At 39.9% G+C, this 23374-nt stretch overlaps 1 protein-coding gene across 5 annotated transcripts in view; it reads left to right on the top strand.

The window, feature by feature from the left end:
• Window positions 1–23374, top strand: part of MYLK (myosin light chain kinase) — a 204298-nt gene that overhangs the window by 891 nt on the left and 180033 nt on the right. For 3 of the 5 annotated variants that reach the window (XM_032189765.1, XM_032189769.1, XM_032189770.1), the window contains exons 1-2: window positions 257–315; window positions 11540–11612. The gene's annotated coding sequence lies outside the window, so the exon portion shown is untranslated. Of the gene's footprint in view, window positions 1–147; window positions 316–11539; window positions 11613–23374 lie in introns of those variants that run through there. The other 2 variants (XM_032189767.1, XM_032189771.1) reach the window with 2 other exon arrangements.

The following is a 23374-nucleotide window of genomic DNA, read 5'->3' on the forward strand; positions in this document are numbered from 1 at the left end:
CCGGGTGGCGGTTCCCGGTGCCGAGCCGCGGAGGGGAAGCCCGGGGGCGGGGGGACGCCGGGCATCGCCGGGTGAAAGCAAGCCCGGGGGTGTCGGAGGTAGGCGGGGAGGAGGAGGCAGACCTGCCCCTCCGGGGGGAGCGGGCAGGCAGATGCCGGGCTGGGAGCGGCGGAGCCGCGGGACCCCGGCGGGTGGGGGCTCGGTGCGGCTGCCGCCCACCCCCCTGGCTCTCCCGGGGGGCTGCCGCTGGGAGAAGCGCTCACCTAGGGTTCACCTCCCCGGGGCACGCTGAGCAGAGAGGGAGCGAGCCGGGCTGTAAGTACTGGGCATCTTTTGTGCGGGGTTTGGCGCAGGTCTGTCGTTCCCCGGCGGCAGGTAGCAGGGGCTCGGGCAGGAGAAGCGTTTGCAGGCGGGGCTGCGAGGGTCGGCTCTCGGGCTCTGCTTGGACTGAGGAGCCTTTCAAATATCAGGGTGCATATGTGGAGGCATGCTGAAGTGTTCCTGCACCGCGCATCTAGGTCTCCTGCTTCAGACAAAACGTGTTGGGTTTTCTATCTGTTTTCCCCCCTTTTTCTTTTCAATTTTTTAAAATTTCTGCTCCTCTCACAGTACTTTGCACCATGTCACACAACTCTCTTACTGTCTCAGGAAAGGATAAAACCCGGTGACACCACTAAAGTGCAATGTGTGAGGGTGAGGGAATGAGATGAAAGCTTTGTATCATTAACTTGGGAGAGAGGAGGAGGTGGAATCACTTCTCTGCATGCTGCCTTCACACAGTGGAGCAATGTGCTTTTGGGGACTGCTTTGCCACAAAAATAAAATAAATGCTTTGCCAATTAACTCCCTTTCCTGTATGTGCATATCTGGATACTGGCCTGGCACCACACCCTGCACTCAGGCTAGAAGGGGATGGCATAGCAGGGGCTGGAGATTGGGGACAAAAAGGCAGGGAACCTGTCTCTTCCTTTGCAGTTTAAAGATGCTTTTTAGCCCCAGCCCAGTTTTCTGCAGAGCAAGTCCATAGGGATAATTCTCCCAGACTTGGGAAGCAGAATCAAGTGTTTTGAAGCCCAGATTATGCTCTCCACAAATGGAATGTCTGAAAGGATGAATGCAAATACCTGGCTCCAGACATCTTACTTCAGATGTTCCCAAGTATTGAGTCCTATGGAGAGTGAGCCAGGAGTTGCATGATGTGCAGAAGGTGTGTTCCCTACTAAGACACCCCACACACGCTCCAGATGATGCTCTCTCTTACTGGAGTGCAGGAAATACCATTTCTGTCAGTGACACTATTAGAGAAGGAGTCATTCCTCTCACATTTTAAATCCCAAACTGATGGACTATCTCCCTCCCCCTACTTCCTTCACACATCTTTATTTTTGCCTAATGACTTGCATTATTATTTTCCAAATATGGCTTGCGTCTTCCTGTGAAACTTCACATTTGCTGAGATCTTCCTGGAACTAGGCTCTAACTGCACACTTTAGGAGTCTTCTGTTTTTAAACCAGAATTGTATATTTACTAATAGCTGTCAGATGGCAAGAACTGGTAATTTTCATCTAGCGTATATCCACAGCATTCTCTGGTTCTTCATGATGCAATTCTTGTGTAGTGACACAGGCTAGCAGCTATCTGAGCTGTAGTTTTGGTATATGGTGCTCATTGTAACACGTCTCCGTAATACATCTATGCTGTGCTCGTCCTTAGCACTTTGCATTCCAGCCCGGCAGGACAAGTGTGCTAACGCCAGAAGTCATCGGAGTGACTTTGTTAGCTGTAGGAGGAGTATTTTAACCACCAGAGGAGCAGCCACGTACCATGCTGACGTGTGATATGTTAATGGTATTTAACCTCTTTAGGGAGACATGAAGAGAAGAACATGCCTGGTTTAACATGTATCACAGCTAGGATTTTCTATAAATGTGGGAGGCTCACACTAGTTAATATCACTGACCCAATTTTTATTGGTCTTGTAGGGAAATCTTAAAAGGTCTGCTGCAAAGGAAGTTAGAAATCTGATACTCTGCTGTTGCAAGCATCTCTCCATAACTTCAGTTGCCTTGCAACGTGGTATAAAGGAGGATGAAGGAAATAAATCACTGAAGTTCTGTTGATTTGCTTGTATAACGTTGAATGTAAATTTATTAAGTTTGGAATAAGCAGTGATCATGCATCGTCATTTGCTTAAGTTAAATTGTATAGATGCATGATTTTTCACTGGTTTTTGGTCTGTTAATCTATTCTGCCTCCTCCTCCTTTAAGACCATAAGGACTTCCTCTGGGCGATGATCCTGTTTTTATAGTCAATCAAAATCCATACCAATATCCTTATGCAGGCCAAAAACACTGTATTAGACTACAAACCAACAGTTACAAATTACTTTCAGAGCTCTCCTAAAACAAAATGCAGATGTAAATACAGTTCAGAGCTGCTTCAAGTGCTACGCCTTAAAGTTGTGGATGTCTAAATCTGGAAAGTGTGCTCAGAAGCTCTCTTTGTGACAACCATGCAGGCAGATGGGTGAAGTTTCTGGTAGGACCTCTGGAGAACTGGGAGCCACAGCCTGTGGTGGCTGGACTCTCCACTTTGGGTTCAGAGCTGAGCATGGTCTGAAAGCGATCCTGAACCATTTAATCCTGATTTTGCAGACTCATCTCCTTTTTAAAAAATTGTCAAATTCATACTAAAACATGTTGAAGATGTTTGCTTTTACCCTGTTCAGAGCTGTACTCAATAGTTTTCACAAACTATATTCCACAGGCTTGAGTTAAGAGGTTTGTAACAAAGATAATGGTGGTGTTCTTTTTTATTTTTATTTATTTATTTTCCATGGCTGGTTAATATCCTCTTCTGTCTTTGTCACTAAATTATTCATTTCTAGCCTCCCTGTGGAAAGTAGGATGTCCTTTCTCTGATTGTTCTTGCAAGGTGTAGCTACACCTGTTGCAGCAGATATTGTTTGTTTGTTTGTTTATTTATTTGCCTATGATATTTTTCTGAACCCAAATGACCACAGTGGCATCCAGAGTCCCAGACAGGATCTTAGCAAGCCTTGCACAGCTGCCTTAATCCCCTTCACTGATAGAAATCAGTCCGTGATGTACATTAGGATTACATGTGCTATTTGGACTTTAGCATTGCATGACAGAGAAGAGAGATGATTATAGTGCTTTGTGGTGCTGAACAGGATTTATTAATGAAACCAGATGGATCCAGGTAGGACAGACTCCAGACTTTTTTTTTTTTTTTTTTTTTTTTTTTTTTTTATGGCTAGCCCTCTGCCAAATTTAATGTTATCTAATTTGTCTGTCATTACAATATATCTTTTGCTAAAATCTGTATCTTTCCTGAGCAATTGTAAGGGGTCTGTTGCAAGTGCTACATCAAGGTCTGTCTCTAATAATGTCTTCATTAAGCTTCTCTACAAACAGGAGAGTGTACTAATTGCCAGGCTAACATGCCATTTGGCTCTGTGAACAAGCTACTGAACACTAACTTATGAATGGAAACTTGAAAGGATCATTTGCAACCTGCTACATGAAAGAAATACCAAAATGAAATGAAAATGCACTTGTATCTCTGTTGCTGCTGCTGCTGCTATTAAAGAGCTGGAAACAGAAAGCTGATTAGAGAGTCACTTTAATTTTCCTGGGAGACTTGACTGATTTCATAAATGTTTTTTGCCTCCTGAGTTGCAGCAGCTGCTCCCTATATAAAAGCTAGAAATAACTGGTTCTTCTTTAGTAAGAATGAAAGGAGAATTGAGCTCTATACAAATGAGGAGATTAGAGCTCCATGAGGCATATACCCATTTAATGCTGCTGGAGACTAAACACACTAGAATAATCTTAACTCTCGCTTCTGGTGAGCAGAAATTCTAAGAAAAAAAATTTCCTTTAGTGACTTATTAACAAAGGCTTTTCAGGTTTACTGGGATTTATCATGTGAGCCTAATCTACCTTTTGTTCATCCTGCTGGCAGGCTTTAAAATTTAAAAGGGTCTGCAGAAACTCCTCCCCCAAACTCCTTATTTAATTAAAGAGGCTTGGTGCATTATTTACCTTTGAGTCTTCCATCTATGTGGGAACAATGAGTTGGCATTAACATATTGTAAAATATTTGTGAATGCTGCATTATAAGCAGAGGCAGGGAAAAGAAACAGAAATTTTGACGATAACTTTGAGTTTCCAACCACCTAAATAGGCTCTTTTAGAATGTCTGGAAACGAGGCCACTCCTACATAAATACTAAATATAAATACAGGTGTGTAACTCCACAACATATTTCCCTTCTTCTGTAGGTGATTTAGGAGCCTGGATGCAAGTCACTCTTTGCTTCTAAGGGAGCTCTCCAGATTGATTGGATGTGTAGATCAGGTATTGCACACAATGGTATTTTATATGTTTTTGCTTTGGTAGCTTAGCAAGGACTCATAGCTATAGTTCTCTCACTGTTTCCCCAGTTTCTCCTCCTCCCCCACTCCATTCACTGGTGTAGCTGTGAGCATCAAGTTGCAGATAAAACGACTTCTGAGAGAGCAACGGGATGCAGCTCTTGCCAAAGGCAATTAAGTGTTTAGGATTACAGTGTGCTTTACAAAGTGTGTTCTTGCTGAATCCCTTTCCTCTTCTGCTTGCTGGCACAAAGAACTTTCTTGGCACTTATCTTTGTTATAACGAGTCTGAGCATTGCTGAACTTCACTACAGTGTGTCAGCTCTCTCAAGCAGTCCAGCAAGCTGCTGTGTCTTGTGTTTTGAGGACAGTCTTGTTGGTGATTCTTCACTAAGAGTCAGCTTGACCTCATCACCTCTGCTGTAATTGGATTAAATTTACTCACTTGCCAAAAACACTTCCAGTTTATGGCACATTTATTCTTTAGGCTGAAGTGCTGTTTGTATGCACAGCATTCTTAACACCAAAGGCATTTTAGGGCCTATGTGATGCAGCTGATATGCTGCAGGATTCAGAATCCTGAGGGACGTTTTCAGTAATTTGCTTCATCCAGAAAGGATTAAAACAGACCATATATTCTGTTTGAACGTTGAACATATAACCTGTGGGAGAAAGAAGATATGCTGTAGTTGCCAGTACTATGCATCTTTTATCTTCTTTTCTCGTGAAATATCACAAGTTGTTGAGAGCCCACAGGTGGTCTAAAGCTGCAGCCTTCAGGCTGAGGGAAGCGTGTGATGGTGAGTGCTGTTATTGTACACCCAGTGCAATGTATTTTTGATTGCTGCACAACAGGTTAGGATCACCACTCTGGATTATCCTTTTACTGCTTTTTCTGGTATTCTACAGCTCTCTTGTGTTTTGGGACATTTGCAGAGCAGCAGGATGATATCTGAACAGACAGAAAGGTGTGTCCAAAATAATACAGGGACTGTGTAGTCGAGGACAATCTGACCACCAGACCTGTAGTTTCATCCCAAGAGGCTTTATGTACTCTCTAGAACAGTGCAATCCAGCTTTTGGTGGGAAAGACAGTCAAGTAACGAAAATTACTATCCTTACTGTTAACCTCAGCAAAATAATAAGGGACAAGTCAGTGATGGGGAGACCAAGGACCAAGTGAGTTGCCAATGTTCTCACAAAGAGGGTCAGGATTTGAGTGGCTAGAGAGAGACACAGGTTGGTACTTGGTCTGGCCTAGGCACTTTCTGAAATGTCCCAAATAATGAAAGGATCCCCATTTGGGGAATTAGCTGTTCTTATCTGCCTGGCAGTATTGCAAATTTCCTGTCTGCTTCTAAGGCTTAGTAGAGTTATATTTTGAAGACAGCTTTGGTAACAAGAGCTGCAGCTACCAGCTCTCTAGTTCTGATCAGGATGTCGTTGCATTTTATTTCATGGTGGTGCTTTTCTCTGAAGTGCTATGAACTGATGAATACTTGTGGTGCAAAGCATTAACTGATAAATAAACAAACTGTGACATGGACATGAGGCTTTTGATATCTACTGAGTAACAGTTACAATATCATTTACTGAGTAAATGTGCAGTACAAGTAACAGGATGACAAATTCAATATCTCCCTCTAAAAAGTCTGTAGTTATTCAGGTGTTTTCTGCACCGTTAACTCTTAGGAAGTTGATCGACTCTTAATGAATTAAATATATAATTCCATAAACTCCTTATAATGATGTAAACTGTTTGTTAATACTGAAGTATTGGGTGTTCTTTTATTTTATGTCATGTATTTGGAATCAATGTAATATTTAAAAATTAAAATAAAAAAAAACTGACCATGTTGCCTGAACAAGGATTAACAGCCTGCATCTGAAAGAAGTTGGACTCAATGGTCTTTGTGAGTCCCTTCCAACTCAGGAGATTCTGTGATTCTGAGAACAAATGTGAGGATGTGTTCAGTAAGAAACACTTGCAAAGTCAAAGTCAGGGAACTACTGTTGGTATGGTCTTATACTCGTTTGTGTCAAAAGGAGAGTTACAGAACAAAAGCAATCAGCAGACTGTGTTTAAAATATACATGAAAGAGAAAATTGAAATAAATAAATAAATAAAGCCTTCTTTACTCGGGTTATTTACTCTCAATCTTTTTTATGGCCATAAGTTTCCCTCTCCTTTGGTGGAAGAAGAGAAATATATTATGTAAATGCTTCCTGTCTGAACGTGTTGCTAGGCCTCCACATCACTAGTTCAAGTCCAGCCCAGCTCTGGAGGTGAGAAACCCTTTATTTCTATTTTATGCAGTGTAAGTTTGGTCTTTGTTGTGGGTTATATCAGTGGGATCCATTTGTGTACACGTGGTCCTCCTTTAAATGCCCCCTTTCTGGCTGTGGTGGCCTCAGGGGATGTATCTCCTGCAGAGCCTGTGAGACCATCGCACAGGGAGCCCTGGCTTTGAAATGTAACAGCTGGTTTATGGGCATCTCACCCCCAGCTTCAGAGCAGTGCCATTCCTCTGACCTCAACTGAGCTGCAGCATTCATGGTTTTCAGTAACATGGGGGTTAAACTGGGCCTATATTCTTTTAACTGGTCTATTTAGCAGCTCTTTTCCTTATGCAGTCTCCATGCCAGTGACAGGAGCTTCCTGGAACTGACAGGAGACACAAAAGGCTCTCTTCTCTAAATCACTGGACCTTAAGGATATTGAAAGGATGTTACAACAAGCCTCATAATACACCATTGTCAGGCTCTCTCTGAAGATGCCTGCGGTGGTATCATACCTCTAAGCTTTCCAGAGGGGGTGTGATGACCCCAAATGGCAGAAAATAGAAGAGTAATGGTTTGGGTGGCTGTGAGGAATTTTATGGCACTGCTTCCCTGGGCTGTAACTTGAAACCAGCTGGAGGTAGTTGCTGCTGACTGAACTCCTATCAGTAAGAGGCAAGCAAATATATGAACATGCATCAAGCAGTTTTTTTAGGAAGAGATCCTGTCTTATGTGTCTGTGCATGCCTAGATGCATCTTTCTCACAGACAAGGGAGTGGTGAAAGATGCTTTGTTTCTTCTTCATTTCCCTTTCTTCTTCCTACTCTTTTCCCTGTTCCTCCTCAGTACAGAAATTTTTCATGTTGCTGTGAAAATGTCCATGCTCATGAGTGGAGTGAACACATTTGAATGGAAGATGGCTGCTGGTTTTTGAAGTCCAAAAGCCAGCATTCCTGGGGGGGGGCACAGGGTGTGTGCTGTGCTATTCCCTGGTCAGGGAGGTGCCTGAACAGCACATTGTACTTTTGCTGGAGAGTTTGTGGCAAGACAACTCTGTGTTGCTGGGAAAAAAGAAAAAAAAAAAAAAAAAAAAGCTTGAGTCAGGGAATTTTGAATTTTATTTACTATTTTTTGCCAATCAATACAGTATTGAGCATCTCCAAAGCTGGAGACTGCACACCCTCTCTGGATGACCGTTGCTCAACCACACTCATGCTGACGGACATTTTGGCGCCACGGCTGGGCTCTGGTGGCTTTTTCTCACTGGGCCGCCCCAGTGCCAGAGCCCGCCAGAACCATCTGGAAACAGTTTGGAGCAGCTCACAGCCTCCACCCTGGCACACAAACCTGCCCATTACAGTTTTGTGTGTGAGAGAGGTGAATAAAGAGGGGACTGAGGGATGGCAGTGAGTATCCAGTGAGGCGATCCCCTCAAGCTGAGGGTCGTGTGAGGTGGCAGGGTCTTGTCTTGCGCTGCGGACATGGCTGGCCAGTGCCTGAGCAGGCTCAGAAGCAGTCACTCCATTTTGCCTCAGCCCCAATTTGTTGGACCAAAATTTTATTTCAGCTGGTGGGGAGTTTTGATCAAGACATGAGTTCTATTCAACCTGAACATGGCATTTGTACTGGGCTCCTCACTGATAAATGCCTCAGAAGCTTCAAATGCTTCTCAGTTTAGTCAGTTGAGATATTACTCCTTCATTTTACCTTAGCTTGTGCTAATATCTAGTTCATCTCAGGTGACTTGTAAACCATTTAGGTTGCATTCAATCTATTTAGCTCTTATCTGCTATAAAACTCAGAAGTTACTCTCATTCTCCAAGGCATTTCCAAGCATGGGGACTTTGAAGGATGGAGACCAAATCAGCTGTCCTGGTTAGCCTGAACAGAAGTGGAGGCTCAGCTCCTGACTGGGTCACACTGACATCCAGAAAGTGAGTTTGCACAGATTAATGACTTGCATGGCATCTTGACAGCCAGGACAGAAAGCCAGGGATGTTCAAATAGTTTTCCAGGTAAAATAATTTGGACCTTTCTCCACATGTGATCTTGACCTTAGATTTGATGTAATATCCTTTAACTGCAATCTTGTTACCACTTTATCCCTTTTGTTTTGTCTGAGGTGGCAAAAAGTAAACATGAATGTGTAAGTATATTTAGTACTTGGCATTAGAATGTACCCTTTAGGGACACTGTTGTTTCTCAAAACAACACCTCTTGGATTTGTTTTTCTCTAGTTCTGTAGTTTACTTGACAATTAAGGTAACCTGCTTTGAGCTTGGTGTGGTCATTCATCAGTGTATGGGCACTGTGAAGGATCCTGAATGTATGGGATGTACCATACATTATATTAGAGATGCATGGTTATTGATATCGGTGTAAGAAACTGTAGTAACGTAGCTTACTTCTCACAAAATTAAAAAGGATAAAAATGCCAATGGTGTTTCTTGTCTCTTCATGCCCATTATGTGTTCTGTGATGAATGGAATTCTCTATAAAACTTCCCAGTGCTCATTCCTTTCTAGCTGGTTTTATTACAACTACAAAATTTTGAGATAGATTATGTCAAGACACAAGACACAAGAGAGATCTTTGTCTAATATTTGATCTGTGTAGCATACAGATATTTTTTCCCCAAAGAATCAAAAAAAAAATATTTTCTTTTACAACTGTAGGAGTTAAAAATAATGAGGAAATAAATTGAACCTCAAAACAAAAGCTCTATTGTCTTGAAGACAAACTCAGTATAATAGCACTTCTTGTGAGGTATTTTTTCTGTCTGTCCTTATATTTCACTTACAAGACAGGAAATACAGCTTTGCTGATTAAATGTCATTATAAGATAAAAATAAATTACGGTCTTCAAAGATGGTATTCTTAAACAGCTACTTAAAGAGGTATAGTATTCTTAGATTCTTGAACAGCTACTGTTTGAGATCCACTTCTCTCCCTGCCTTTCCACTTCCCACCGTTCTTGTGTTAACGTTAGGATACATACCCATTTAGTCCTTTAACTGTATATTTATGGACCTGTTGTTCAGAAGTTTGTTTAATCCATTTTTGAACCTACGGACATCCTTTGCCTTTACTGCCTCCCATGAAAGCAAGTTACAGAAGCTTGTAACCTGCTGTGTTAACAAATATTCTCTATTTAGATAGATGGGTATACTGTAATATTCAGTAAGTACAGCCTCATTCCAGCATTGTGGGATTTGGAAAATAACTGTTCTGCATCACTTTTTTTTTGTGCGTATGTTGTCTAGCAGGTAGCCTTTATAGCTTTCTCTTGTTTGGACTGTTCCATACACCTAGAAGTGTCTTTTGCACTGGAGAACTGTATATGAATCTAGAATGATGACCAATACTGTATCATTCCTTCCTTCCCTAAATGGACAAAGAATAATTATTTCTGTAATCCTTATGTGTTGATGATATATGGCAGCTATTAGTACTGTAATAATGTGGAAACAAACAATTAAAATTGAGAGGCACAAAGTTATTTGGGGAACTAACGGAACTACATATATTCCATTTTGCATATACATGGTATATGCAGTGATGTGCAAATCTTTGTATTTGTACACATTCTAGCCCAGGCTTTCATAAAATTTAACCCCCCTGCTCTTAAGACATACAGAAAGAGCCTTGCTCTTTCAACTTTTCAGACACAGAAAAAAACTGAAGGAGGATTTTCTGAGGTTATTTGAGAGGTCTCAGTAGGCACGTTTACAAGAGCTGAAGTGTGTTTATATTAATTTCTGTGCAGTTACCAGAACATTGTCCTTCTTCCATAAAGCACGTGCTGCTATTCTTAGAAGCACATTCCAGCACTGATAGGAGATATGCAAACAAATTATTGTTAATTAATATTGCTTAGCTAGTCAAAGCTAATATTAACCAATAACACCTAGATAGGTGAATAGTCTAGTGCTGTGTTCTCTGCACTGTATGCATTTTCCTGGACCATGTCCTGTCCCCTGCTTTTGCAATCACCTTACATTCTATAAATAGTCTCACCTAAATCTGCAGAGCTTTTTTTTGAGTCTTTACTTAACCTATGAGTACTGGACCAGTCTTTCTTCAGATCCAGCTATATGTTTGTGCTTTCCTGTTGAAGACCTTGGATTCAAGCCTACTACATGTCTGTCTGGAGCAGAGAGCTGTTGGAAACGTACATGTTGTCTCTGAGTGAGCCTGGGCCAGTGATGTGTATAGATGACTTTGCTGATGAGTTGCAGGAGTTCCCCATCACACCAGCAACTAAAAAATGAAGAAGAGTTGTATATTTTAAAAGTTACTGAAGAAAAAAAAAAAAAAAAAAGTGAAATTGTCCAGAGCAATTTCTTCATCAAAGCTGACTGGAATAACATCTGTGGTGAAAACCTGTATCTCATCATTTCATTGTAATATGTGCAAGGGAAATGATGTTAAGTGAAACAGCTGCCTGTCATAAAGAGGAACTGGACTTCATGATGCAGAGTACTTGCAGTTGTGTCTGATGAATCTGTTCTCATGAATGATTTCTCATCAAATGAAATTTCAGTGGCTGTCAGGAACTTTTGTGATCATTGGCCTCTGTGGACCTATTAGGCTATGGATTTATTCTCAGTGCTAGGCTTCAGAAGGATTTTCCTTGTTATCTAGATATCATTTTTTATTTCACTTGTGTATTTATGTGGCTAAGCTAGACACACTTTACTAGTCTGATATTTAGGTATTGATAATTTCAACAACATAATCATTTATATTTTTCTAACTAAAATGCCTTCTTTAACGTGAATTATTTGTAGGATTTCTATTAGAATGTTTTTCAAATGCTATGGTCAAATACATAGTTCTTATTGCTTTCATCACTAGATTTCAAAACACTTTACAGACAAGGATCAGAAGGGAAGGAGCTTGAAAGGACTTCTCTAAAGCCTGAAAAAAGGTAAGCAATGTTATTCTTCTGAGCGCATATCTGAATGCAAAATTGTTTTACTCTAGCTAAAATCAATTTAGTAGTTCAGTGGATAAAATCTGTGAGTGGTATGCTTGCATTACCTATAATAGGCTTAGTCTAGGTTTACCTTGATATACTGAGGGGGTGGGAGGAGCAGAGGTATCATTTTTAAATGCAAGTGTACACACTTGGGTGTTCGACTTTCATCAATATTTTAATTTCTTACCTTTAAAATATATGCTTCATATGCCAAATTTTTGTGACTCATTGGAGAATTCTTGTTGTAGTGTGGAATATATTTTTGGGTTGATTTTTGTTCCTAGCTCTCTGTGAGTCTCTAAGATTTTTCCCTAGGATTGCAATATTGAGAAAAAAAAATAAATTGTGACTCTGTTGGCTCAGCTAGATTAATTAGCTCAAAAATATGTACTTAATAAAAAAAATAATTTCACCCACATTAAGAGATTTGATGTAAAAATAATTTTCAGAGGTAAACTCTGATTTCTAATTATCCATATTTATTCCACCCCATTTGCAGACCAAGAAGATTTTAGATGCTTACAAACTAAGCATGAAGGTATTATGAGCTACCATTCCCAATTTATACCCTGAAAAATAAATAAGATTTTAAAATCGCCCTTTAAAATTATTACATTTATTCCCTGTTTCTTGCCCCTTCCATATAACAAAGTTATTCACTCTTCTCCACCCTTAGATGAGAGATCTTTAATGTGCTTTATTGAAAAACTGCTCTGCGAAGTTTCCAGTTTTACAGGAGGCAGAAAGACTTCTGGAAACTAAAAAATGAGCTTATGAGAAAAATAAAAAGCTTTGGTGAACTGTTTGACAAATATTGAATCTCAGCTTGTGAAAACAAAACCAGAATTTAGGTTCACTGTCGGGACATGATGCAGTTATTATGAACAGTTCTGGTTAACTTCATTTCAGAACAAGGGCTGACTGCTCCCTTTTGCATTATGCAGTTACGTAGTACAACGATTAACTTTGAGCTGTGTTATGCCAGCTTTTGTGCAAACACTGAGGAAGACTTTGTCACTGCCCCCAAAGAGCTTTGTGCAAGATAATGAACAGCTTACTTCCAGTGAGATGATTTTTTTTTTTTTTTTTTGTAAATTGGAGAACTTTACTGAACTGATAAAAATTGCATCTTTGTGATTTCTGTGTTTCTTTAATCTAGATGTATTTGAAGTCTTTCTGCTCTTACTCCTTGCTTTTCAGAAGCCAATGTCTTTTCATTAGTCTTGTAACATGCTTGTTAACTTCTGTTGTTTAAACATATCATCCACAAAAACAGCTTTTTTTTTTTTTTTTATTCAAAAGAGAATGAAAGGGGACCAAAATCATAGGCAATCATATGCAACACCTTTTTTTTTTTTCTTTTTTTCTTTTTTTTCTCTCTGATTTGTAACCTTTCCTCATGCTTTAGAAGAAATTCACTCTGAAATTTAGATTTCTGAAGCTTCAGTTTCCAGCACCTGGATTTTGATATGACTTTCTCCAAGATAACTTTCAAACCTGAGACAGCTAGTCTTTTGCCTCAGAAAGCATTTCTGTCTTCTGTGGTAAAAAACCTTGTAAGCATTTTAAAATGACATTTGTACTTTTTTTGTTGTTGTTTTTGTTGCTTATAGTAAACATTTATATAAGTACATATTTTTTCTAATCTCTGGATTATTGTCATGGCCCATTCAATTCTCTCTAGACTATTTCAATGCCCTTTTAAGGGATTATCTGGGTAACTCCACTGTTAAAGCAGAAGTCTGTGCCTTTTTCTGGCTTATGTGTGAGAGGACTTTTTCTTTCAGCAAGGCAGTAGATGTTTTCCATTACATGTATGTGCGTCAAATAAACTGGGAGGCCTTGCTTGCACTTCGAAGTTGTCTGAATTGGTGAATTTTAACCCAAACACTGGAAGAAAAACACTAATGCTGGATGTTTTCTAAAGGAAAAATAGGAAGAAAACAAAGGAGGGGAAGAACAACTAAACAGACCCTGGGGATTGATCTTGACTGTGCCTTATTACCACAGCTTTATCCTTTCCAGTTCTTCAAGATGCTGGCAGTTATTGAACTCTGACCTGATTAATGCATTGGATTGATGCCTATAGATTGTGGTAGTGATATTGCTTCCAGCTGGTTTCCTGGCAGGCAGATTGGCAGCAAGTTGTCATCTTTGTGGTCGTGAAGGGGAATAGTATGGATTTTTTTCTTTTTTTATAGAGCTTGTCTCAGCAAATAAATACCAGTCATTGGGTCCATTTCTCTGAGAAACAGTAGCCTTGTGGTAAACTGAATTCTGTAGATTTATTGGAGTCTATAGAGTAATACAGTAAAAGGATGTGATATCTATATTGCTACCAGAGACTTAAAACCCTGTAATACCTGCTCTTCCTCCAGTCAGCAGGGAGTTGTATTTTGAAGCTACGTGTATCTTGTGCGTGTGGAATCTATGGGATAATCCCAGACATATTTCCTGGGCAAATACTGGATTTCATAGGACTTAATTCAGAGACTTGAGTTCAGTCAATGCAGCAGCCACAGCTGTCAGAAATTGTTTGGGCACCACTGTTCAGGAATTATCTTTCTATATTTTGTGCATCATGCAGGTAGAAAATATCAGTTTCATTATAGATGTGAGAGGGTTAAATTGAATTGCTTACAGTATCCAGTGGGTCAAAATAAATGACTGAACTGTATCTTCTGGCCTTGCACCCTAAAACTTTGTGACACCACTGCAGTGTCCTATCCACTTTTTTGTGCTGCCAAGAAATTGCTTCTTTTTAGTGACGATGTTGTTTTGTTTGCATGATGGCTGCATGTACAGCTGGTTCCATTTAACCTACAAAGCTGAAATGGTTTGTGAAGCAGCTTCTTATTTTTATTGTTAGAGCAAAGATTAGCTTCTAATCTCCTTTTCCTTACAAGGGGATTTATTCCATTTATCAATATATAAAGTGAAGACTGATTGGGCAGAATGAGATTGGGAGACTGAGAATGTCACAACTCAGTTACTCCTTCAGGTCTGAGTTCTTTTAATCCTAGAAAAATGCTACCCCTCTGTGAAGGGAGAGGAGCAGGACTCAGTGGGAAGTCTCTATTTGTGGGCTATGTTGTTTCACCATCACTAACTCATTTTAAAACTAGTTCAAGTATATCTGGATGAGTTGTATTCTGTGCAAACAGTAGTGCACATATGTTTAATGCATCATAACTTGTACGGAATGAGACGGAAAATTCCTTAGATTATTTTCCTTCCACCATCATTGCATTACTGTTCCATGCCACAAACACATAAATATATGTTCCTACCTCTGATCATGTTTGGGCACAATATTTTTATTTCTCTCTCATCGGTTGATCTCTTTTGATGAGAGAAGAGATGAAGATGGAATGAGATGATATATTTTGCTGACCTCAGGACCCAGTGGACTCCCTGCAACTTGCACAGAAAGTGGGTTTTTTGGAAGGCGGATTCTGTAGTTCTGAAATGTTATTGCACATATTTTAACATATAACCTAGAGAGACCATTGCACTGTTGCTCTTTTACCACTGGAAGAGAGAGAGATGATAAACTGTTACAGGACAAAAAGCTTTGGCTAGAGTTTCAAACTTTAATAACAGTTTTTGTTGCAAGGAAGCTCTGAAATTGCAGTGGTTCTGAGCCAGACCATGCTATAAATCCATGAAGTTAGAGAGAACTTGCTAGTAATGTTCTCTGAGGCCGAGATTTCTGACAGAAAATGTGGTTCTTATTGCAATGTGCCTCCTCATTCCAAGACAACTGGCAGCTGGTTCTACTACTACTTGTGCCAACAAGGCTTTAACTCTGTTTTTTTCTCTTAATCATCATATTAATTTTCTTCTAGCCCATGAAGCAGAGCCTTCCACTTATGTACAGGTTTAACAGTGGGTTTAAACTTGCTGTGGCCTCTAGGTTGGTAGTATGTAATGTAGCAGGGAGAGGCTGATGGTTTTGGAAATGCTCCAGTTACCTACTTCACTTAAATTCGGTTTGTGTCCTCATTAGCTTCACTACTAAGTCCTACCTGCTTCCATCTGCAACCAGGCCAGTAAAAATGCCATAGAAATTTGAAATAATGCATAACAGACGCAATAGGAGAAAGCCAACTCATTCTGCTATGGTTCTAAACCAACTAAATCCCTAATGCGTGATTTGTGTCTTGGGTGCATCTGGCCAAATGCTCCCATGCAGTAATTAATGGCAACTGTCTGGTGAGAAATCTCTAGTGGAAGAATCACTAAAGCTTTCTGTGAGAAAGCTCTTGAGGAAAATCAGTCTTCCAACTTCATTTCACCACTTCAGTTGTTTTCTGGGGACCCCCAGCAGCCTGAAGAGTACAGAAGCAACCAATGTCTTTCTCTCCATATTAATTCCATTTTGTAATATAAACTAGAGCAAATACATATCAATGTCATTGGCTAGTGCCTTCCATAGCAGGAGAAATTACTCCAAAAGGGATTCATTGCTATAGATGTTTAGGGAGGGGAGGGGAGCATCTTGGCTTAATCCGCCTAAACCAAGGAAATCTGAAATAGATATTTATGTTCCTAGTTTAATTGTTAAAGTTGTGGGCAGGGAGGAAGGAAGGGAAGTGTATTCAGTGGTACGAGGCTAGAGGCAAATTGCCCAGATCTGCCCTCAGATACGTAAGCACAACTTTTAGTAATTTCAGAGGGAAGAGCACAACATAATGAAAGGATAACGAGGTACACAGAAGTATCCAGCTCTGGTACTATCCTCACAGGGAATGAGACCCAGTGGTCCAGGAGGGCCTATCCTACATTTTAAATAGCTGTGTCATACCTCTTTCACACTCTGATCTTTAAGCACAATTAAGTTTTTTTTTTTTCTTTAGTTGGAAGTTACTTCTTTACCATACTTGTGAACATTACTCTGATTTTAAAACTAAATATGTTCCCTGTTTAATTTTTACCTACGATTTTTTTTGTCTTTGGCTATCTCAGAGACATCTCTGGTAATCTCTTGTTACTCAGAGTTGTTTTTGTTTTGTTTTGTTTTTTGGTCTTGTAGCTATTAAAAGTATGCTATGTATGAAAAAAATGGGGCTAAAACCCAGCTGTGTAAGAAACTAATATGAGTGAGACACAGAATGAACCAGTAGGCAACTTATACATGGAAGGTAACCGGTTAGATTGCAAAACTGCAGATGTAGGTGTAGGACTGTTCCTCTCCAAAGGCACAGTTGAACTCTTGCTATGGTCCTTTGCCATCTGAGCAAGAGGAGGTTGAAGGCATTTATGGCCTTATGCATAGGGTTCTTGGAAGTGGTTTGGTGGCAAGAAAATAAATTAGCATGCTACGGATTCATTTTATATCCCAGGTCCCTTGAAATCAGCAGTGTGTTTAGTCTGTACAAGGGCAAGATACTATGATGTGGAGCAGTAGCTGCCAGAGAAGATTTATGAGGAATTATTAATTTGAGAATGGGGGGGAAGGGGGGAGAGAGAGAAAACAAAACATTTTATTTTGTGCCAGATCTGGTAGTTCCTAAAAATAAATAATAAGAAGAGCCATTAGTGTACTAGAGATGAAGCTTAAATGTATGTATATTGTTTGGCCTCTACCTTTCTTTCTTTGTGTAGCAGCACTTTTCAGAACTACCTATGTTCTCTTGAACATCAATGGAATTTAGCATATCATTATCTGAGGAGCTCTCTGAAAAACGTGTTCTCTATGAACCATGCTGCTTGTGTAATGACTCTGCAGTGATTTATGCTGTATTTGGGATCAAGGAGCTTACCTGCTCTGCCATGGTTCTCCTGGATATGGGCTGAACTAGAAATGCAAATTCCCGATCAGTGTGGAAATGGGAAAGGAGGCTGCTGTCCCATGGTTAAATGTGTGGAAAATGATATGAATTTGATTTCTTTTTTGGATTGAAGAACTTGAAGCATGTATAAGGGTTGTTTAGGTATGCAGGTCCTCCTCTTGGTCATACCTCAAACTTGTTCCTCAGCAAGCTAAAATAAATTAAGGATCAGGAAGAATATGCTTTAGAAGTTATTATCACTGTCTGTCATGTTTTACACCTCACAGAAGTTACTATGTGCTATATTATGAGAAGAGTAAAGGAAATTTCCATTTGCAGTAGTGACAGTGTGAAAGAAATGAAATAGCTTGCTGTGAGATTCCAAAGAGCCCCTCTGATTTCTGTGTGAAACAGTAACTGAAACCTGGTGAATATTGCTTGTGAATTGTGCTGCTCCTGCCTCCATAGGCTTGCCTAATGGAGGTCCAGAAATAATGTAATTAAAAGAAAAAAAGAGGGAGTACTTGAATTTTATGCTTTCTTTACAGTTTACCTGTTCTTAAAACATCAATATATTTCCAGTTGCTTTGTCTCAGTGGAAGTCATATAGAGGTTTTGATTAGTTCACTGTGAAGCTTGTTTGGATAGTTGATGACAATTGCCTTGGTATTTATACCAGCTCTTCTTGGGATCTCTGATAGCCACAGCATGGCTTGGGCTGCTGTGTTACCTTCTCTTCAGCCAAATCAGAAGATCAAAAGTAGTGAGCTAATGAAGCCCCTTGCTACAAGAAGGACATCGAGGTGCTCGAGTGAGTCCAGAGAAGGGCAACAAAGCTGGTGAGGGGTCTGGAGAACAAGTCCTACAAGGAGCGGCTGAGGGAGCTGGGCTTGTTCAGCCTGGAGAAAAGGAGGCTCAGGGGCGACCTTATGGCTCTCTACAGGTACCTTAAAGGAGGCTGTAGCGAGGTGGGGGTTGGTCTGTTCTCCCACGTGCCTGGTGACAGGACGAGGGGGAATGGGCTAAAGTTGCGCCAGGGGAGTTTTAGGTTAGACGTTAGGAAGAACTTCTTTACCGAAAGGGTTGCTAGACATTGGAACAGGCTGCCCAGAGAAGTGGTGGAGTCACCATCCCTGGAGGTCTTTAAAAGACGTTTAGATATAGAGTTTAGGGATATGGTTTAGTGGGGACTGTTAGTGTTAGGTCAGAGGTTGGACTCGATGATCTTGAGGTCTCTTCCAACCTAGAAATTCTGTGATTCTGTGATAGATCTGGGTGCAGTGAGGGTAAACCCATATTTGCCCTTTTTCACTTATGTAAATTGGCCCTGAAGCTTCACAGCTCCCTTTCTGTTCTCTGTTCTCCAAAAGTATTCTAATATTTGGAATTTGTAAACACAGGATTTGGGATTCCATGTGCATCTGGAAATGATAAACTTCGTATTACAGAGATGTAACCCTTTATACCTCTAACCTAAGAATTCTCCAGAGAGAACTTTCAGGCACATCTGATGTAGATGCAGGCAGATTCCTAGCAGCTAAAAGCAAAATGAAAAAGTTGCTGTTGAATGAGTGGAATTTTCATTGAAAACTATGTCATTGGGAGGGGCTGGGGGGTAAAAATTATAGAGTCTGGCAATAAATACAGCCATAATAATTTGAGCTAGGAACTGAAGAGATGAAACAAACAAAACTTGTCAGGCAGCATTAGTGGAGGAGAGAACCTTTTGCAAGCAATGGGGTAGTGGAAAACAAAAACCAAACCGAACTAAACCACAAAACCCAAGACCCCTAACAGAATCTTGGATTAGTTGAGGTTCAGTGAATGGCTTTGTTAAAAACTCAAGAAAAGAATTTAAATAGAGAAGTCCTGATAAAGGTGCAGGGCATCACAGCCCTGTTTCCATAGTGACATTGTTCAAACAGAGGCTTAAGGAACATGAATACCATTGCAGCTGAGCTCTATAGAAGATACCAGCCTTCCAGTGGGGATTCCAGCCATAGTTTGTTTAATGTTTTTCCCCCTCTAGATGGATATGGGGGGGGGGGGGGGGGGAGGGAAAAAAAAAAAAAAGTTTGGAAAAAAAAACCAAGAGTTTAGACAAATAAATGACTTGACAGACTACTGCTTCCTTCTGGCTCCAGCTTTCTACATTTTACATACCCTCTCCACTCATCTTTACTTTGATTGTTGGAGGTATTAAGAACTGCATTTTACTGTTGTTTAAAAACAAAAACAAAAACAAAAACAAAACAAAAACAACAACAAAAAAAAAAACACACACACAAAAAAAAACACCTCCTCCACACACACTTGTCTATACTGAAGCAAACAAGACTTTACACCAAGTGAGATTAAAATATGCATGTTCCTTTATGTCTGTATTTACTCTCCTTTGACAAGAAGATGGAGTCCAACCATTTACTCAAAAGTGGTCTCGGTGTGAGTGGAGCCCAGCAGATTTACTCTTTCATGTTTCTCACTTTTCTAATCATTTTATATCCATTCGGAAATTCACCAAGAACCACCTTTTTTCATAACTCTTGCTTTTCTCTTTGAAAAGCAGGGTCAAGCTCTGGGTAGAAAAAAAGCTGTTTCCTGTTACAAATATTTTGGTGTTGGAGTTCTTCCTTCCCCTTTTCTTCTTCAAATTGCCATTTTGCAGATTTTTCTTAGCTAAGTGTACTCTGAAAATAAGTACAAAGTCTTAACTTGTAGCTGTATTGTGCATATTTTAAGGTTGAAAGCATACCAGTCATGTCTGTCTAAATTATGATACACTTTCTTAAAAACATTCTTTATTCAAATAAATCTGTAGCAATTCTTGGACTTGCTTTAGCTTTTCAGTATAGGCTGAATAATGCAGCCAATTAAGAAGAGAAATTGATGAATAAAGTTTGGGTGGAAAAACTGTATCTGCTTCTTTGGAAGCTTGACTTCAGTGCATAGGAAACTGGGGCAGTATGAAAATGCTGATTTTTATGAGAATGGCCAGGTTTAGACAAATCTTACTTAGACCTTATTTTGCATGGATCATCTGGTGCTCATCATTACTGTGACTATTCTTACCGGTGTTTGAAACCATACGAAGTCACTGGAGTTGCACCAATCTGGATTTGATCATCAGCCTGTTTTCATCTAAAACACGAGTAATTCAAAGTGGTAACACTATTTACTCATTGAATCCATTGACCTTTAGTGTTAGGGAGCATTACCTAGGGAAGGATTTCAGCTTCAGTGAGGTGAATGGATTTTTTTTTTTCCCAAAATTGACCAGTTGGCTCAAAACTTCACCTTTAAACTGTTTTGAATGCATATTGCAAGATATTAATTTTCTGTATATTGATTCAATAACTTTTTTATAAGGACATATCCCAAGGTGCTCAGAAGCAGAGAGAAGAAAAATAATTGTGAAAATGCAGTGTCTTGGCATGAATATATGAAGTTTAAACATACTATTCTGGTTAAACTTTGTGTTTGTTTTTGTTAAGGAAACAGGCTAGTACAAATGTCCTGTAAAAGCATAAATATGGGTATCTAACTAACTGCAATGATGACAATGAACTTGGGAGAGAGTTCATTTTAAAACAGGTGTTCCTGCAGAATATTCTGTTTATACTTTGTAATGAGAGCTGCTTTTACATATTTTTTGTTTTATTTTTCTCTCAGTCATAACCTTTCTGGCCAGCAAAAGAACAGAGAATATGAATTAAATTCTTCCTCTTTTCCACTTCCTACCCTTACCTTAGCAGAAAAAAGCTTACATCAAATACATCAAAATTTCTGATTTCAACAGTGGAGTGGAACTTACAGGCACCAGAGAAAAGGTTATTCCTCTTCTAAAAGCATGGAAGCAAAATGTCACACTTCTAACTAAATTCAGCTTTTAATGAGAAGTGTTGTTTTATACCATACTATCTTATACCAAAGTATTTTATTTAATATAAATTTGAATGTAAAATGAATGGGAAACTGAACATTTACTCCTCAGTCTCTCTTCCCATTCAAAGAGATTTCACTGTGAAGTGTCTCCTACTGAGGTGAGAGATTTTCAAATATTTAATATGTAATATTATTACTGAGCTGTTTTAACTCTGTACGGCACAGAATTGCCTTAGAAAAAAATTATTAATACATAATGTACGTCTCTTCATCTGGAGGGTGGTTACAGAATCAGAAATGGAAACTGTGGGAAATATTGTTCCCTACATTGTTCAGCATTGTTATCTGCAGAGCAGATGCTGTGACAAAATAAGCCTCTAAACTGGGAGACAGTCCGTATTGACCCACTCTGTGATGGAGTTTTGTTCTACAAGGTCCTTGAGAAACTTGATGGTTGAGCCAAAGTAAATCATGTGGTGTTTGACAAAGAGTGCAAAGTTCCTGAACAGAGTTGTTTGCTCCCCTCAGCTTGGCTTGGGGGTGAGTACCCTGGAATGCCACACCCAGCTTTTGGACCACATCTCAGCAATCTGTCAAGAAAGTGGAGATGGTTGAGGGGAAGGTGGTTAAAGGTCTGGCATGCACAGAATCTGAGAATGGTTTGGGTTAGAAGGGACTTCAAAGACCACCCTGTTCCAACCCCCTGCCATGGGCAGTGACACCTCCCATAAGACCAGGTTGACCAAAGCCCCATCCAGCCTGGCCTTGGATACTTCCAAGGATGGGACCTCCACAACTGCATGCTTATAAGGAGAGAATGAAGAAGCTGGGCTTCTTTAATATGATGAAGAAGAGGCTAAGGGGCAATCAAATAGCAGCTTACCACTACTTGAAGGGGAGTTACAAATAAACAGACAAGCTTTTCTCAGTGGTATCAGATGGAAAAACAAAGAGCAGTGACCACATGTTGAAGCTTGGGTGGTTAACACTGAGCCCGAGGCAAGCCTTTCTCACTAGGAGGGTAGTGCTGTATTGTAATCAGTGACCCAGAAATTTTTCTGGCATCTCTGTTTGTGGAGGTATTCAAGGCTTGACTAGAAAAAGCTGTAGCTGATCTGGTCTGGTGTTGGTTCAGCTTCAAGTGGGATGTTGGCTTAGGGATGTCTAGAGATCCCTTCCACCCAGCATTTCTGGAACTCTGTTGTTATGTTATCGGTTTATTAGCTTTCCTTCTTTCACCTGTTTGTACAGCATCCCTGGGTAAAATAAAGACCTCTTACAGCATCTCCCAAAATAGATGAAATCTATTTATCTATTTATCTTCATCTGTCTGGAGTCCTGGTTCATGGTTTAAAATTTTGGACAGCTCATTCTGCTGAAAGCCTATGAAGCTGTCTCTGTCAGCCTTGTTCTGAACTTTCTTGGATCTCAGCAAACAATGGCAGGTTTTGGTTATAATTTCCTTGTTTTTATTTCTTTATTTATTTTCCTGATCTAAAAAGCCATCTCTATCTATCCAACTTCCATGGAAATGATTATGTCCTACATCTCTTAATTTACTGCTATATATTGTGAGCCTAAGGATGCATGTTCTTAAAACTCCGCAACTCCGCACGGTAGCCGTAAAATACCTGCCTAGAATATAAAAGTCCAATACTCCTGAATTTAAAGATCACGAAAGCACATGCATTTTTAAAAGCAGTAAACTCATTTAGTGTTGTGTTCCTCACTGCAGCACATCTTTTTCTTGGAAGTCCTCTTTTAAAGGGAATATGATTGCGTTTGAACTTTCTGTCTGCCTTGTAGAACTGAGTAATTCCTGTTTGAAAATGAAACAAACACTATGTTTTTGACTGGCATTAAAAGAAATAGAACTCGGGTTATCTCTCTCTGGAGCTTGCATCAGTGCTTTGTTACTGTCAGCTTGCATCTGTGCAGACAAAAGTTTTTGAAGAAAATGCATGTTGAATTTTATAATTACACCTGTAATATGTTGTGATAGTCCATTACTAAAGGGGTAATGCCAGAAATATCCTAAATGGTGCTTTAGGCTAG

Source organism: Aythya fuligula, chromosome 6, assembly GCF_009819795.1.
Source record: "Aythya fuligula isolate bAytFul2 chromosome 6, bAytFul2.pri, whole genome shotgun sequence".
Taxonomy (NCBI): domain Eukaryota; kingdom Metazoa; phylum Chordata; class Aves; order Anseriformes; family Anatidae; genus Aythya; species Aythya fuligula.